The 19,542-nt window shown below is 38.0% G+C and overlaps 1 long non-coding RNA gene across 2 annotated transcripts in view; it reads left to right on the top strand.

Annotated features, from left to right (window-relative positions):
* The window catches only part of LOC147342625 (uncharacterized), an 89,883-nt gene that overhangs the window by 16,838 nt on the left and 53,503 nt on the right, over positions 1 to 19,542 (top strand). Inside the window, exons 2-3 of one of the 2 annotated variants that reach the window (XR_015158051.1) lie at positions 1,229 to 1,390; positions 17,221 to 17,463. This is a non-coding gene — a long non-coding RNA (uncharacterized LOC147342625). Of the gene's footprint in view, positions 1 to 1,228; positions 1,391 to 17,220; positions 17,464 to 19,542 lie in introns of those variants that run through there. The other variant, XR_015158052.1, reaches the window with a different exon arrangement.

Here is a 19,542-nt window from a genome sequence, read left to right as displayed (position 1 = left end):
AAAGCTTCCTTACGCCTCTTTTCACTTATTCCACTACTTCCTTCTCTTGCCCATCCAGAAGCAACTATTCATCTGACTTTTGTCATTAACTTGCAAGTTCTAGAATCGTATATGAAAGAGATCATATAACATACAGTCTTATGTCTGACTTATTTTATTCAGGATGCTTGTTTTGAAATTCAAAGATGTGGTTGCATGTATCAATATCCCAGTTCCTTTATGACTGATAATATTTCTTTTAATGGTTATGTTACAATTTGAATATGTTTTTCTCTGTCTGTGGATATTTGTGCTGCTCCAAAGAAAGTTTCCATGGATATTTATGAACAAGAATGATATGCATATATTTTTACATTTCTCTTTCTCATTTCTATATATGGAATAACCCGGTCATATGGTGGACATATATTTAAATTTTTAAGAATTTCAAGCTTTTTTCCAAAATGATTTTACCATTTTACGTTGCTGCCAACAATCTATGAAAGTTCTAGTTCTTCCACATATACTACATAACATTTGGTGTAGTCAGGTTTTATGGTTTCTTTTGTCATTTTATCAGGGATATGGTAATATTTCCTTGTGGTTTCAGTTTTTGTTTCTCTAATGACTACTATGGTTGAGCAAATTTCCATATATTTGTTTTTCTTCTTATACATTATTAGTGGAGAATATATATATATATATTTTTTAATTAGCCTCTTTGTCTTCTTATTTTTGAGTTATAAGAATTCTTCATATATCCCAGACGTAAGTCCTTGGGCAGTATGTTTTGCAAATCATATAAAAATAAAAGTACAGGAAAGTAAATACCTTTTTTTCATAGTGATACAGAAATAAAAACTTCCACTATAAATTCAGCTCTGGGTGCCAAATACCTAAGGTATTTTTAAAAGTGTTAAGTATCTAAGGTTATGAATAGATCTGATAATAAAGAAAATTACTCTAACTTATGTTTTATTATATCCAACAACCTCCCAGTCTTTACCTCCATGAGCATAAGTAATTATGCTCATTGAAGAATCTCATAATAAAGGAAAATACTTCCCACAGTACCAAAGGCATTTAAGATTTTTCTGGCAGTTGGTAGAACATACTCTGATATTATGAATGTGAAAAGTATGCCTAATTTTAATTGTGTTATTTTGAAAACTTTAAGTCAACATATATATTTCTTGTTTTTGACTATAACTTGTAAAGAGCTTTGAAGTCCTCACTCCCATTCTTACAGGAAAACACATGACAAACTGAAAGTCACTGACTTCTTGGGACTATCAGAATACTGAGTTTACAAGGTGAACCACCACCCCAAAATCTGAAGAAATGAGCACATCCAGAAAGTCATATTTGAGATCTGTTTCACTGAAGGAGAAGACACTAGACTCATAAACCGGTAAGTACATTTAATGGTGATTTTGATAAATTGGTGGAGGTTGAGTGTGGACTAATGTAAGAGTGAAAAACTCCCCAGGGTGACAATCTTAGGTGTCTCCTACAAGTTCTGGGATTTTACTTCCATAAACTCTACCAGGTGATCACGGTTAAGATTCTAAAAGCTTTTATGACTGTAGCAGAGAGAGGGCAAGATAGAAAAATGGAAATCAGCCAGTTGGAATAGCAAAAAGAAAAAGATTAGAACAATTTAAAGGACCCCGAACAACATCAAATGTATCAATATTGGCATTATAGGGGTCCCAGAAGGAGAAGACAGAGAAAAAGGTGTTGAAAATCTATTTGATAAAATTATGACTAAAAAGTTTCCAAACCTGAAAAAGAAAGCAAATATCCCGATACAGGAAGACAGAGGATCCCAAGCAAAATGAATCCAAACAGACTCAAAGCAAGAAATATCATAATTAGCATAGCAACAATTAAAAGAGAGAACTCTAAAGACAGTAAGAGAAAAACAGTCATGTACAAGGAACCCCCATGAAGCCATCAACTGATTTTGTTCTGAGAAGCAATAACTCAAAATGGATTAGAGACCTAAATGTAAGACTGGAAACCATAAAACTCCTAGAAGAAAAGGTAGGCAGAACACTCCTTGACATAGGATATATCTCTTCAGGCAAAAGCAATGACAACAATAAAAATAACAAATGGGACCTGATTAAGAGCTTTTGCACAGCAAAAGAAACTACTAAGAAAATGAAAAGATACATACTGAATGGGAGAAAATATTTGCAAATGATGTGACCCATTAGATTAATGTCTAAAGTATATAAACGGTTCATGCAACTCAATATCAAAACTACAATAATCTGTTTTTAAAGAGAGCAGAAGGCCCGAATAGGCATTTTTCTCCAAAAGACATATAGATAACCAATAGGAACATGAAAAGGTGCACAAAATCACTAATCATCAGGGAAATGCAAGTCAAAACCCAATGAGATATTGACTCACACCTGTCAGAATGGCTATAGTGAAAAAGACCACAAATAACAAACATTGGTGATGATGTAGAGGAAAGAGAACCATGGTACCCTGTTGGTGGGAATGTAGATTAGTTGCAGCCATTATGGGAAATCATATGGGAGCTTCCTCCAAAACTAAAAATGAAACTAACATATGATACAACTCTTCCATTCCTGAGTATACATCTGAAGAAAACAGTAACACTAATTCAAAAAGGCATATGTACCTCAATGTGCATAGCATCGTTATTTAAAAAAGCAAAGATACAGAAGCAACCTAAGTGTCCATCAACAGATGAATAGATAAAGAAGATATATATATATATATATGTAATGGAAATTACACAGCTATAAATATGAATGAAATTTTGTCATTTGCAAAAAGCATGGAGTTTCACAGTGGGCATTATGCTTACTGAAATAAATCAGACAGAGAAATATATTTACTGTATGTTATCACTTATATATGGAATCTAAGATAGGAAACAAAACAGAAACAAACTTACAGGTATAGGAAGCAAACTAGTGATTATCCCGCCAAAACAGAAGCATAGACTTTCTTCTGAAACTCACATGAAACATTCACCAAGATAGAACACATTCTGTACCATGAAACACACCTTGACAAATTAAAAAATCAAAATTATACAAAGTATGTTCTCATAGAATTACACTGGAAACCATTAATAGAAAAATATAAGAAAAAGTTTCCAAATATTTAAAGACCAAACAATACACTTTCAAGTAACATTTGATCAAAGAAGTTTCAAAGAAATTTTAAAATATTTTAACCAAGTTAAAATGAAATTAGATCTTTTAAAAATATATGGAGTGTGGCAAAAGCAGTAATTAGAGGAAACTATGCAATATTAAATGTATACATTACAGAGAAGATAAATTTAAAACCAACAACTTCCATCTAAGAACTCTTGAACTCTAGGAAAAAGAGAACATTTAAACTAAAGCATGCAGGTTTAAAAATAATTAAAATTAAAGTACAAATCAAAGAAATTGAAAATAAGAAAATAATTTTTAAATTATTAAAGCAATAAAACTAAACACTGATTCTTTTAGAGGATATATGAAATTGCTAAATAATTTTTAAACAATAATTAAAAACAGAAAAACAAATGCCAACTAAAAAAATTATATGATAAATTTCTAGCTTGGCTAACCAAGACAAAAAAAGCAAAAGACACAAATTATCAACATCAGAAATGAGAGAATGTCATCAGTTCCCATGGACATTAAGGTGATAATAAACCATTATTCTGAACAAGTCTACATCCACAAATTTGAAAAGTTAGATGCAATGGACCAGTTTCTTAAAAGAATGAAACTACCAGCTAAGCAACTCCAGATTCCAATCTGTGTCTTCTCTACTCTGCAAGGTCACGTGCTGTGTTTGGATACAAGTTCCCTCTGCCAGTGGCAAGAAACTGCCTCCAGGCAGAGAACCAGGTTGATGGTAGGGCACTTATCATTTATTTGTCTTCCTTCAGGAATTAAATTTATGCCCTATTGTCCAATTTAGAAAACGATTTGGTTTCCATTTTATGTCTATTTCTGTAGTTATTTATGGGAGGAAGCTAGTCCTATCCCAGTTACTATCATGGTTAACTTTGATAGAATTTTATTTTATCTCAACACAATCTTGAATTTACCTTACCCTGTTCCCAACTTGTGTCTTCTGTTGTTCTTGTTCAGCTACATACAAGTCATTCTCCTAATGAAAGTCAAAACATTATAGATTTCCTTTTCTGTTTGCTTTTATTTACATCATACTCTCAGTGCTATATGATACTTTATTAGCCACAATTCAAATCCTTGTCTCTCTTTATGGGAAAATATATTCGGGGAAGTAAAGTGAGTTTTCCACATTCTAAAGAGAGCTGGAATGTAAACCAAAGTCTCTCATTTCTTTCTCTTCTCACTTCGTGGTCCACTAAAAATAAAGAAATAAGTAAGATAGGTTAGAAGTAGAATTGAGCAAAGAGAAATAGCATTCTTCTGAAAAGGGACACAAACATATTTGAAAATCAGCGTCAGTAGAGAACTTTAGTTAAAAAGCAATTCTGTGATGGTCTATTCCTCTAGTGTCGTCTGGAATATTTTATCTCAGAATGACAACCATTTATGAGACATCTCAAAGGTCTCCCTTAGCTAAGCTAGCCTTGCCCAGGGTAGGGTAGCACTGAAGGCCAACGGACGGCCTAAACCAAGCAAGGTCATGTCTGCCCGTTGCGTGTTCAGGTTCCCGCCCTTGGTGAGGTTGATGGGTATAGCTCTGGCTGTGGACTGAGGACTGAGGCAGCCAGCTGGCGTAGGCTGGGCCCAGGGTGGGTATTGTGCCTTCTTGGGTTCTGCCAAGGCCAGAACGTAACCCCTGAGATTATGACACTACTTTAATTGAATTTCCCATGTTCCTTTTTACCTCCAATTTGGGCCTTTTTGCTTTTGAAAAACATTGAGAAATTCAATTAAATGCTTTTGGAATTAAAAAAAAAAAAAAGCTTGACAAGTTTATATGCCACAGAGAAAAGGGGAGGAGATGAGGTGCATGGGAAGGCTAAGAGACACATTTAGTAAGCACCAACACCCAACTGTACAGAATGCAGCAGCTAAAATAGAATCCTCTCGTCTTCAGTGTTTTTCTTTAATCAGCATCTGAGAAGCGTAAATTACAAAAGCCAGTGTCTGCATCTTCCTAAGGGCCTCCGTTTCCCTGCTGCTGATACGTCTGCCAGCTTTCTGACTCACCAACATTCCATCCTGTCTTTCTTAGAACAAGCACTTAATGTTGTTCCCAAGATGTTTACAATTTAGTCAGTGAAGCTACCATATACTTGAGCAAGTAGAAAATGTCTATTTATTTGCCCCAATTATAGAATATTTCTCTAGCCGGTAGTCTTTTCTTTCCAAAAGCATCCCCAGGCTTTGGAATTTCCGAGCCTAGCTCAGTCTCACCTTCAATAACAGCTTGCGTCTGAGTTTGCATGTCCTCGAGGAATAGGAAGCTTTGGCAGCTGTCTAAGGCCTCTGTGATCATGAGGAACTGCGTCACACTGCAAGCAGCTGTCTGAAGTGCTCTTCCTTAATTATGAGTATTGATTGTACTCACTGAGCTCCATCAAGAATTCCATTTCCATATATAGTGCTAACTGCCTCTCTTTCTTTGCTGATTTAAAGAACAGACAGATGTCTGCTCTTGGGCTTGATACAACTGCCCAGTAAATATTTCCCAAGGCTTTCCTTTGCATGCCACAAATATCTATAGCATTTGACAGGGACTGCATACACAGTGTTACAAGAAGCACCACATTCACACATTTCTCACCATTTTTTATTTCCATTCACATGGTTAAGAATAAATCAGAGATTGATTCAGGAGTTGTTTTTATGCTTACTTTCTTTCATTCCACTATATCACAAGACCTAGCAATAAAAATTAATAATGCTTTCAGAATGTTTTCCTCAATAATTATATTTTTATGCAGATAATATTTAATAGTTTGTGAGATTCGCTGTTCATTTTTTCTTGAATGATTATTTCCATCAATAAATGTTTACAGCATATTGTGTATGTGCCAGAAGTATTAGACACTGAATATCCAAAGTTTAAAAAGTACTCTAAGGCCTAGGCAGGACAACCTTGAAGGTAGACACTATTCCTTTTCCAGGCATAGTTTAAGCAATTGAGAAGTGTGATTCTTCAAGTAATCTAATATTGCAATGTTACACTCAGCCGTGTCTGATTCTTTGCAACCCCATGGACTGTATAGCCCAACAGGCTTCTCTGCCCATGGGATTCTTTAGGCAAGGATACAGGAGTGGGATGCCATTCCCTTTTCCAGGGGATATTCCCAAGCCAGACATCAAACCCAGGTCTCCTGCACTGCAGACAGATTCTTTACCATATGAGCCACCAAATAGAAATAAACTTTATTAAATTCTACAAAAAGGATGCTTACCTGGTTTTGCCCACTCTGGACAACAGAATCTTAGAATATTAGCTATTATTGTTAGGTAGTATCTGCCAAGGACATAAATATAGTGAAAAAAATCCCTTGAAGGATTTTTTTTAATGTCAAAGAAAATAAAAGTATTAGTCAAGACTGATGAAAGCTCCAAAAAATGAAGATCATGGCATCCATCCCATCACTTCAAGGCAAATAGATGGGAAAACAATGGAAACACTAACAGGTGAGTTCTTTACCATCAAATCACCAGGGAAGCCCAGTGCTTGGATAGTGCCGGGCATAACGGGCACTCAATAATTATTCGTTAGATAAATGAAGGAAGGGAAATGACTGATGAGAGATATCCCACAATTACTCTAAAAATTCTCCGATAAACTACTGCAGATTAATTTTATTTAATTTGCATGCCAGAGCTTTAACATATATATATATCAATTCAGTTCAGTTCAGTCACTCAGTCATGTCCGACTCTTTGTGACCCCATGGATCGCAGCACAGCAGGCCTCCCTGTCCATTACCAACTCCTAGAGTTTACTCAAACTCATGTCCATTGAGTCGGTGATAACATCCAGCCATCTCATCCTCTGTCGTCCCCTTCTCCTCCTGCCCCCAATCCCTGCCAGCATCAGAGTCTTTTCCAATGAGTCAACTCTTCGCATGAAGTGGCCAAAGTACTGGAGTTTCAGCTTTAGCATCAGTCCTTCCAATGAACACCCCAGGACTGATCTCCTTTAGAATGGACTGGTTGGATTTCCTTGCAGTCCAAGGGACTCTCAAGAGTCTTCTCCAACACCACAGTTCAAAAGCATCAATTCTTCAGCGCTCAGCTTTCTTCACAGTCCAACTCTCACATCCATACATGACCACTGGAAAAACCATAGCCTTGACTAGATGGACCTTTGTTGGCAAAGTAATGTCTCTGCTTTTTAATATGCTATCTAATTTGGTCATAACTTTCCTTCCAAGGAGTAAGCATCTTAATATATAAAAATTTGAGTCATTTCTTCCTCTCTGAAAAATGACTTAAAAAGTCCAAAAAGAAAGCAAATCAATAATGCTAGCAGTTTAGGAAAACAAAATTATATTTTTCATCTGTGTGCCCAAAGCAGGGCATCAGGAAAACTGCTCCTCATAACACTTAAACAGAGAATCTCAATACATGCTTCTAAAGCCTCTGGGACAGTAGAATAGGGTGCAAATCATACACTGGTTTCTAATGTTTCTACCCAGAACACACACATGACATGTTTACATTGCTCTAGAAGAAACTGAATAATTTGTGAAAAGTAAAGTACCATACTGAGATTTTCTTATAGAAGTATTTCCAGCAGTTTTGAACTCTGTATGTACATAAAGCACCATTGTCTGTAGGAGGGTCAGCACGCTTTAGTCCCTGGGCTAAGTGTAGCCTACTGCCTGAATTTCTAAAGTTTTACTGGGACATAACCATACTCATTCACTTATGTATTGTCTAGGCCAGCTTTCAAACTACATTGCCAGCTGAATAGCTTAAAAAGAGACTATGTGGTCTGTAAACTTAAAATATTTACCCTTTAAGTAAACTGCCTCAAATTGTATATTTTCTACTATTTAAAAGCGTACTTGATAAGTCACAAATAGATTTACTAAATTCCTAGTAATCTTGTCATTGAATGTATTTCCAATAAATCAATATGATATTTTTATTATAAAAGAGTGCTTCATTCCATAAAAAGGAGGAGAATTCATTAATCACTGGATATTGTAGAATGTCAGTTCTATTCAAATGTGTATTCTGCTTCTTCTAGAGTCCTGTGATTATCTCTAAGTGATCCCAAAGTGATAGAAAGTGCTAAAAAGGGTCTCATACTGCCTTAATTGCCTCTCCTAATAACAGTAGTTCTGCATAGACTCTCATCCAAAACATAACTATTAATTCTGAGAATTAAAATTTCCTGAACACATTAAAGTGACACAGTGCTCTGAGCATGCTATTTTTTATATTTCTTTTAATCCTCTAGAGCAGCAGTCCCCAATCTTTTTTGACACTAGGGACCAGTTTTGTGGAAGACAATTTTTCCAGGGACCAGGGGAGAGGGTGGGGATGGTTTGGAGATGTTTCAAGTGCATTATGTTTATTGTGCTCTTTATTTCCATCATTATTACATCAGCTCCACCTCATAGACCATCAGGTGTTAGATCCCAGAGGGCCTCTGCTTCTGCACCACAGAAGTGGACAGGTACATGACCCAAGGAAGGCCAATGAGAGGCCCTCTGCAGCGATTAACATGAGCTCTGGGACAGGGTCTCTAGGTCTGATACAGTAAAATTTAGGGATCAAATAATACTGGACCTGTGGTCGGGGATTGTCTTAGTTTAAGCTGCTCTGACAGTACCATAGGCTGGATGGCTTAAACAATAAATGTTTATTTTGCCTAGTTCTGGAGGGTGAGAAGACCAAGGTCAAAGTGTCAGCCAATTTGTTTCCTGGTGAAAGCTCTTACAGATGACTGCTTTCGGCCTGGATTCTACCAAAGAGAGAGTGTTAGCTCTCTGGTCTCTTCATATTAGAACACAAATCCAATAATGAGAATTCCACCTTCATGACCTCATCTAAACATAATTACCTCCCACAGACCCCACCTCCTAATAGCACATTCGATTTAAGAATATGGTTTTAATATATGAATTTGAGTAGGGAGGAGCACAAATATTCAGTCCATAGCAGGGATCATTCCTATCAGACCCCGAGAGAGGAAGAACACAACACAAAGGAGACAGAAACTATAGACAAAAAGAGACAGAGATGGTTCCGAGTATCTTGCTTAGTTTGGTTTGTTCCAGCACATTTGAACAATCTTGTCTTGTACTGTACAGTGAGAAACTGATTTCTTTAGCTTCAGGGTGTTTTTTTTTTTTTTTTCCTTTCATGTCTTTGAAAATAAGATATTTCAGGGAGAAGCAAAACATTAAAGATTAAAATTGAAAGAGACACATTTCCATTGTTCATTGCAGCACTATTTACAATAGCTAGAACATGGAAGCCACCTAGATGCCCATCGAGGTACATATACACAATGGAATATTACTAAGCCATAAAAAGGAACACATTTGAGTCAGTTCTAATGAGGTGGATGAACTTAGAACCTATTATACAGACTGAAGTGAATCAGAAAGAGAAAGATATATATATCGTATCCTAACACATACATACAGAATGTAGAAAAATGGTACTGAAGAATTTATTTACAGGGCAACAGTGGAGAAACAAACATAAAGAATAGACTTATGGACATGGGGAGAGGGGAGAAGACGTTGAGATGTATGAAGAGAGTAACATGGAAATACCCTACCATATGTAAAATAGATAGCCAATGGGAATTTGCTGTATGGCTCAGGAAATTCAAACAGGGGCTCTGTGTCAACCTAGAGGGGTGGGTTGGGGATGGAGATAGGAGGGAGTTTCAAAAGGGAGGGGACATATGTAAACCTATGGCTGGTTCATGCTGAGGTTTGACAGAAAAGAGTAAAAATCTGTAAAGCAATTATCCCGCAATAAAAAATAAATTAATTAAAACAGTGTTAAGGATTGAGGAAAAAGGAACTTTTTGCAACTTTTTTCCTGATTGAAAATTTGATCATTGAGTAGGAAAAGGGTATTAAAAGGCACCAAGCAAGAATAATGTATAGAAAAAGGTGTAAGTTGGAAGATTAATTTCAAAATTTTTCCTCAGTCCTAGTGAGAGGGTAACAGGCAGGAAGGCCAGGAGTCTCCAAATGGAAGAAATAGGCTGCAAGTATCAGACATTTTTTATCTCTCTCTTAAGCATCAGGAGGAAGCGAACTAGGGTTACATTTTTTCCCCTTCTCTATACAAATTTAAAAAGAGGTTTCTCTTAAAATTCTGTGCTGCCATAATGACACCTGGTCCCACCTGAACTTAACTTTTCTCAAGCCTTGAGCTAACCAATGCATTTTTCTAATGGAAATGTCTGTCTTAAGCTATGTTAATATGCTACGTATTTACCCCAGACTCTGTCTTCAGGTCGGTTCCCCCTAAAGGCTCAGAACGGACTTGCAAACCTGTATGTTATACTCATGCATTGTTGTCTTAATCTATGTTAATGAAACTCTAAATTTGTATGGATATCTGTATTTCTTCAAAATTCCTGTCAATCCTTTCATGGCCCTGGATGACTCACCTGGTGCCAATGTCATCTCAAAATGCATCTTGTGGGTGAGGGGCCTGGTGCCATTCTCTGAGTTTTGAGACATTTCCTTTCTTTAATTAGCAGACTGCTAGTAGCTATATAACATTCAGCTGAAGACTAGCAGGGGGGCACTCTTTCTGCCCCCTTCTGATATCTCTGTCAGAAGCTTTCTCTATCTCTTTTATACTTTAATAAAACCTTATTGCACAAAAGCTCTGAGCGATCAAGCCTCGTCTCTGGCCCTGGATTGAATTCTTCTCCTCCAGAGGCCAAGAATCCCAGCGTCTTTCGTGGTTTAGCAACAACCTTTCACTAGGAACTAAACACTGAACTAGCAACTAAAAATTGAACCAATAACTCTTATAAATAGGATCAATTGTATACATAGGGCATAGATGCTTATCTACGTGGTGAATGTAAAAAGTGATAGAAAGGAATCTTACCTCAGATACTTATTAACAGCAGCTCAGCATTATACTGATCCGAAGCCAAACCATTGGTTATTCACCCACACTTTAATGTGGGCCCAAATTCCACTGGATTTTTTCATCTCCTGATACATGTTTCCTTAGAGTAAATTCCTAGATGCTGAATTATTTGTTTTGTATTTTATGTTCACCACATTGCTCATAATAATCCACCTGTGTTTTACTTAAAAATTATTTTTTGGTTTTTGCTTTTTTTTAATTAAGATTACATTTTGAAAGAAAATTTTAACTGCTTAACCTGAAAAATAATTATTTACAATCATTCAAACTGGATGTGATGCTGACAGAAGAGATGTTTGGAGATATAGGATCAGTCTTGCAAGGTTTATTGAGAAGATTATAGAGTACAGAATAAGACAGATCTACATACACTACCTGGGCAAACTGGGCTGTGTTTAATTTCTCTAGACCTCAATTTCTTATGTAACCCACAGGAATACCATATGAACATGTGGTATCAAAATACTAGGCCGCAGTTTTTCATCTGTTTAGAATAAGTGATATAATGTAAATACCAGGTTATTTTGAAGTGTAAATGAAATCTTATGTGAGGCATCAGTACATCTTGCACGTGGTAATTATTCAATGAATTTTTATCTTATCTCCTTTCCTCTGAAAGGGCATCACAAAATATCCAGTTTTCTCATATTCCATTCAAATGGTCCTAAATTTGAAATATACCTAAGCTTAGTCATAATTAGTATTCAGTGGTCCAAAAACTTCTCTCAGACATTCATCATGCTAACTCATCTTTCATAGGGTTTCAGATCAGATCAGATCAGATCAGTCGCTCAGTAATGTCCGACTCTTTGTGACCCCATGAATCACAGCACGCCAGGCCTCCCTGTCCATCACCAACCCCCGGAGTTCACTCAGACTCACGTCCATCGAGTCAGTGATGCCATCCAGCCATCTCATCCTCTGTCATGCCCTTCTCCTCCTGCCCCCAATCCCTCCCACCATCAGAGTCTTTTCCAGTGAGTCAACTCTTTGCATGAGGTGGTCAAAGTATTGGAGTTTCAATTTTAGCATCATTCCTTCCAAAGAAATCCCAGGGCTGATCTCCTTCAGAATGGACTGGTTGCATCTCCTTGCAGTCCAAGGGACTCTCAAGAGTCTTCTCCAACACCACAGTTCCAAAGCATCAATTCTTTGGCGCTCAGCCTTCTTCACAGTCCAACTCTCACATCCACACATGACCACAGGAAAAACCATAGCCTTGACTAGACGAACCTTTGTTGGCAAAGTAACGTCTCTGCTTTTGAATATGCTATCTAGCTTAGTCATAACTTTCCTTCCAAGGAGGAAGCGTCTTTTAATTTCATGGCTGCAGTCACCATCTGCAGTGATTTTGGAGCCCAGAAAAATAAAGTCTGACACTGTTTCCACTGTTTCCCCATCGATTTCCCATGAAGTGATGGGACCAGATGGCATGATCTTTGTCTTCTGAATGTTGAGCTTTAAGCCAACTTTTTAACTCTCCTCTTTCACTTTCATCAAGAGGCTTTTTAGTTCCTCTTCACTTTCTGCCATAAGGATGGTATCATCTGCATATCTGAGGTTATTGATATTTCTCCCGGCAATGTTGATTCCAGCTTGTGTTTCTTCCAGTCCAGCGTTTCTCATGATGTACTCTGCATATAAGTTAAATAAACAGGGTGACAATATACTTTTGTCATACTCCTTTTCCAATTTGGAACCAGTCTGTTGTTCCATGTCCAGTTCTAACTGTTGCTTCCTGACCTGCATACAAATTTCTCAAGAGGCAGATCAGGTGGTCTGGTATTCCCATCTCTTTCAGAATTTTCCACAGTTTCTTGTGATCCACACAGTCAAAGGCTTTGGCATAGTCAATAAAGCAGAAAAAGATGTTTTTCTGGAACTCTCTTGCTTTTTCCACGATCCAGCAGATGTTGGCAATTTGACCTCTGGTTCCTCTGCCTTTTCTAAAACCAGCTTGAACATCTGGAAGTTCATGGTTCATGTATTGCTGAAGCCTGGCTTGGAGAATTTTGAGCATTACTTTACTAGTGTGTGAGATGAGTGCAATTGTGCGGTAGTGTGAGCATTCTTTGGCATTGCCTTTCTTTGGGATTGTAATGAAAAGTGACCTTTTCCAGTCCTGTGGCCACTGCTGAGTTTTCCAAATTTGCTGGCATATTGAGTGCAGCACTTTCACAGCATCATCTTTCAGGATTTGAAATAGCTAAACTGGAATTCCATCACCTCCACTAGCTTTGTTTGCAGTATGCAAAGTGGGCCTTACCATCTGAGCCCCCAGGGAAGCCCAAAGTGAAAGTAGTTGCTCACTCATGTCTGACTCTTTGCAACCCCATGGACTGTAGCCCACCAGGCTCCTCTATCCTTGGAATTTTCCAGACAAGACTACTGGAGTGGGTATCCATTCCCTCCTCCAGGGGATCTTCCTTACCCAGGGATTGAATCTGGATCTCCTGCAGTGCAGGCAGACTCATTGTCACCTGAGCCAGCAGGGAAGCTCCAATATGTTGGCCACCTAATGCAAAGAGCCGACTCATTGGAAAAGACCCTAATGATGGGAAAATATAGAAGGCAGGAGGAAAGGATACAGCAGAGGATGAGATGGTTGGATGGCATCACTAACTTAATGGACATGAGTTTGAGTAAGTTCCAGGAGATGATGTAGGACTGGCATTGTGCAGTCCATGGGGTTGCAGAGTCAGACACGACTGAGTGACTGAACAAAAACAACAAAGTGGGATTGCTTATATCATCTTAGGGAGTAGATTCTGCCATTGTCCACATTTTACAGTAAAAAAAAAAAAAAATGAGTTCAGAGAATTGTTCTTTAATGTGAAAATGATCTGATGCTTAAATTGACCTTGAAGTTGTAGCAATTATCTTCCTTGTCAGTTGAATAACTTTTAATTTTCTTGGCAAATAAATACTTTTTTTTCTTCAAGTCTGATACTACTGATACTTTTAAAGATTGAGAACTTGACTAACTGATTTGTAGATTAATATTTCCCCTCTTTTAAAATTTTTTTCACATTTAGCAATGTTCCTAGCATAATATCTCTCCTCCAGGAACTGGACTGTTCTTGTGCTTTTACTTGGTGTGCATTTTTTAAAACAATGCATGCTTTTGCAGTACACTTAGACCTCTGACAGAAAACATGAGTTTTTCTTTATGCATATGGAAGCAATCAAATTCGTCAAAAAATCTTTCTTTATGTGAGAAACTTGAGATTAACACATTTTTAATAAATTCTAAACCATGCTTTGGTCATTTATTTTCTACCGTTTCTCCATAAACCTTTTCATCCAATCCATTAATCATGATTTTTAAAAGTCTTCTCCAAATTTCCAATAGGTCTGACTTCATCTTTAGATAACAAGGTGCCCAGAACTCAGTTTATGTTTTAGGAAGTTTTAGTTACCAATAAAAATGAAATACCTATAACTTAACCCGTTGATTTAATCCATGCTATGACAGTTTTAATTACACCCTTTAAAAGAGTTAAGTGTCTTCCTATTTCATTTCTGGATAAAAATGAATCATAGAGATTAGCAGTAAGGTCTATGATAGAGATTTTGAGAACTCCTTATATTCTAAAACAAAACTTGAAAAATATTTGGATTTACCTTATAGTCGTGACCCCCAACATTCTTTATGAATTTCCTTTTGCATTAACATATCCAAAATTTGTTCTCAGTCAACACCTTATCTCCAAAATACCTGAGGTTTCTTATGTTTTTTGATCCATTCATCTTCTTCAAAGCCCCAAGAGACCCAAAGCCTTCCCAGATCATCTTCAGCTTCTAAGGACTCGGCCCTTCATTTTTCACCCCTACTTCTTGTCTCAATGTTCTCATTCATGTACCTTCAGAGCCTTCTTTTCTCCTTCTACTGCAACATCTTGTTTTGTTTTGTTTGTTTAAATAATGATATTTACTGATAGTTTGTGTGGCTATGTGCTCAGTCACTTCAGTCATGTATGATTCTGTGCAATCCTTTGGACTGTAGCCCGCCAGGCTCCTCTGTCCATGGGATTCTTGAGGCAAGAATACTTGAGTGGGTTGCCATGTCCTCCTTCAGGGGATCTTCCCCACCCAGGGATTGAACTCAGGTCTCTGGCGTTGCTGGCACATTCTTTACCAACTGAGCCACCAAGGGTGGAACCTGAATCTCTTAGATCATTTGCCTTGACAGGTGGGTTCTTTACCACTAGAACCACCAAGAAAGCTTACTGAAAGTTTAATCTGTGCCAAAGTTTGTGTTTAGTTCTTTGCTTGCATTACTTTTTTAGCTTAAAAATAATCTTATGAGGTGGCTTGTATTAGTCTCTCCTTATAAGTTGAAGAAACTGAAACTTCCCAAAGATTGGGTTGTAAGTTAGGCTCCAGTCAGAAAAAGCACACCAATTGTTTTTAAAGAGATAATTCAATATAAGAAATTGTAACCTAGGCATAAAAAATTCTTATATAGGTAACTGAGCATTAAAACAGAGAAGGCAATGGCCACCCACTCCAGTACTCTTGCCTGGAGAATCCCAGGGATGGGGGAGCCTGGTGGGCTGCCATCTATGGGGTCGCACAGAGTCAGATATGACTGAGCAGCTTAATAGCAGCAGCAGAGCATTAAAAAGAAACACTGAGGTGGCAGGGAAGGAGCACCAGCAGGAAGAGGAGCTAAAAATCATTTTTCTGTAAGTGACCAGGCGCTGGTGTCTGTGAGCTTGAATGAAGGTTTGGAGAAGGCGCTGGCACCCAAGCCTCTAGGGAGTGCTTTCAGCCAGCTTGTGCTGATGTCTCTGAAGGCTGAAAAAACTCTGGTCCATATTCAACTGCTTCTGAACAAACTGGTGCTGCCACAGCGGAGAAGCAGCTTTGTTGGTGAGGCAGATAAAAACAGGAAATCCAACCACAACTAAATAGGAAGCAAACTGGGTGAAGAATATCCCTGACCTTTCTTCCAGCTGGTTGGTTTGTTCTCCAATCAGCATCACGTTGATAGAGCCTTTTAGGAAGCCAGGTGACAGAGGTATGGTTTGCAGAATCCCAGTCTCAGCATCACAAAACAGAATACAGAACAATGACTTTTAAGATGAGAAGCAATAGCTTAATAATTGGTGTGCTCCACCTGCATATAGGCTTCCCTGGTGGCTCAATCATTAAAGAATCCGCCTGCAATACAGGAGACCTGGGTTCAGTCCCTGGGTCGGGAAGACACCCTGGAGGAGGGAATGGCTACCACCTCCAGCATTCTGGCCTGGAGAATTCCATCAGCAGAGGAGGCTAGCAAGCTACAGTCCATGGGGGTTGCAGAGCTGGACACAACTGAGCAACTAACCCTAACTCAACCTTTTCAGAAACTAAAACACTCTTCAACCTATATTATTTTTTAAATTTTATATTGGAGTAACCCCACTCCAGTACTCTTGCCTGGAAAATCCCATGGATGGAGGAGCCTGGTGGGCTGCAGTCCATGGGGTCACTAAGAGTCGGATACGACTGAGCGACTTCACTTTCACTTTTCACTTTCATGCATTGGAGAAGGAAATGGCAACCCACTCCAGTGTTCTTGCCTGGAGAATCCCAGGGATGGGGGAGCCTGGTGGGCTGCCGTCTATGGGGTTGCTCAGAGTCGGACACGACTGAAGAGACTTAGCAGCAGCAGCAGCATAGTTGATTAACAGTGTTGTGTTAGTTTCAGGTGTACAGCAAAGTGATTCAGTTATACTTGTATCTTTTCTTTTTCAAATTATTTTCTTTTGTAGGTTATTGAAGAATACAGAGCAGAACTCCCTGCCACTATAAACCATTAGTTCATTCACTAAGTCTGGGAGTCTGTTTCCATTTTGTAAATAAGTTCATTCATATCACTTTTAAAAAGATTGTGCATATTTAAATTTCAAGAAAAAACAGTAGCAACTTTAGATTCCAAGCAACATGATGCAACAATTTTTTGGTTCACAACTTCTTTTCAAAGTGCGAGCGGTCATTATATTCATCCCTGGAAAACAGTCATACACTATTTCCCTTAGGGCTCTGTTACTTTACTTGCAATTCAACCATCACCCCATTGTTACATTTCTTAAGCTGTGAAATTAGTGTTTTGGTGAGATATAATTTTATAAAGAATATCCTGACAGTGAATATTACATTGTAGAAATCCATGGATACAGAACTGGCAGAACCTTCATGGGCAAGACCATCTTTAGACTCTACATCCACTCCAGTGAGGACATCAGAAAACAAGTGCCATACCTCCCTCCCAGTCTTTGTGATTAACCACTGAAACAGCACGCCCCACTCATCTGCTTTCCTCTCTCCTGACAACAACCAAAGTCAAGGGTTTGATGCTCATAACCAACCCCAGAGTTACACTCCCTCCCAGCCCCACTACATAGTAAGAGTTAGTATCAATTTTTAAATTACTTTGATTTCATTATATTTCCAATTGTAATAATGAAAATATTTTATCTTCATAATAATAAAATATATAAATTCTACTTTTAAAATATTGTAAGTTAATGCAATCAACCCTCATATTATATATCACATAAAATGACTATCATCCCCAAGGAAACCATCTTCTGGTTATATATTGAATGATAAAGAGCCCAAAAGTATCAAAATATATTAAAGTATCAAATTTATTATTTTACATTGTGTGATCATCAATTGAAAAGCAAATTTTTTACCATCTATTGTATGCCTGTCATGGAGTTAGTGTGTAGGATTCAAAGATATCTTTGCTTTCTGGGGGCTTGGTCTATGGCAGAAGGCCGGCAAACTGACTAAAATGTTCAGTTCAGTTCACTTCAGTCACTCAGTTGTGTCTGACTCTTTGCAATCCCACGCTGCAGTACATCAGGCCTCCCTGTCCATCACCAACCACCGGAGTTTACCCAAACTCATATCCATCAAGTCAGTGATACCATCCAACCATCTCATCTTCTGTCGTCCCCTTCTCCTCCTGCCCTCATTCTTTCCCAGCATCATGGTCTTTTCTAATGAGTCAGCTCTTTGCATCAGGTGGCCAAAGTATTGGAGTTTCAGCTTCAACATCAATCCTTTCAATGAACACCCAGGACTGATTTCCTTTAGGATGGACTGGTTGGATCTCCTTGAGACTCCTTGAGATCTCCTTGAGATCTCCAAGGGACTCTCAAGACTCTTCTCTAACACCATAGTTCAAAAGCATCAATTCTTCAGCACCCAGCTTTCTTTATAGTCCAGCTCTCACATCCATACATGACCACTGGAAAAACCATAGCCTTGACTAGATGGACTTTTGTTGGCAAAGTAATGCCTCTGCTTTTTAATATGCTGTCTAGGTTGGTCATAACTTTCCTTCCAAGGAGTAAGCATCTTTTAATTTCATGGCTGCAATCATGAATAAAATGTTATGAGTACATTATTACAAGTACACTATGAGCATTCTTGCACGTGTGCATGCTCAGTCATGGCTGACTCTTTGCAACCTTGTGGACTGTAGCCTACCAGCCTCTTTTGCCCATGGGATTCTCCAGGCAAGAATACTGGAGTGGGTTGCCATGCACTCCTCCAGGGGATCTTCCCAACCCAGGGTTGAACTTGCATCTCCTGTGGGTCCTGCATTGCAAGAGTATTCTCTACCACTGAGTGTTTTTAGAGAAATGTTAATAAAGAGATGTGTAAGGGGGAACACAGATCCTGACCTTGAATCTCATATGGATGTATATTAAGTTTCTGAATGTATTACTAAACAAAACAAATTGAACAGTGTTTAAAAAGTCAATAAAACATTATTCAATGCACTTACTGAAAATTCATTCTTACCTCTCTCATATAACATTTTTCTTGCCTTCTTATGCCATCAAGCAACCACCAAACCAGGCTCTATCATAATATTTCATCTAGGATATATTCTGTGAAAGTGAAAGTGCCAGTCACTCAGTCATGTCCGACTCTTTGTGACTCCATGGACTGTAACCTACCAGGCTCCTCTTTCCATGAAATTCTGTAGACAAGAATACTGTAGTGGATAGTCATTCCCTTCTCCAACGGATCTTCCCAACCCAAGGATTGAACCCAGGTCTCCTGAATTGAAGGCAGATTCTTCACCATCTGAGCCACCAAGGAAGCCCAGGATAAATCCTAGTGAATCTATATTTTGAGTCTAAGACTGCGTTATTGATGGTGAAGAACACATGAATATAGGAGAAAACAGTTACATTCTCAAAATTTCCATCTGAGGGTAAAAGAAAAGTATACCTGCTTGGCAGGAAAAGAAAAAAGAAACAGAAAAAAACTAAAGAATCTAAGCTAAGGTAGAATTATGCAGAAAAACTGTAGTTTGGCCACAATATTACAAAGTTTTATTTAATTCCTTCTTGAGCTTAAATTCATGTTTTCATCTCCCTATGGAAATACAGTAATCTTAACTTTTGATGTTCATTTTGTGTATTAAATGGAAAATATCCACATGATGTTAGTATTCAAAAAC

The sequence above is a fragment of the Bos grunniens genome, chromosome 29 (genome assembly GCF_055505025.1).
Source record: "Bos grunniens cultivar Pamir isolate PY7600 chromosome 29, Bosgru_T2T1.0, whole genome shotgun sequence".
In the NCBI taxonomy this organism is placed as follows: domain Eukaryota; kingdom Metazoa; phylum Chordata; class Mammalia; order Artiodactyla; family Bovidae; genus Bos; species Bos grunniens.
The sequence above is the reverse complement of the archived record's forward strand: the minus strand, read 5'-3'. Positions and strand labels throughout refer to the sequence as shown.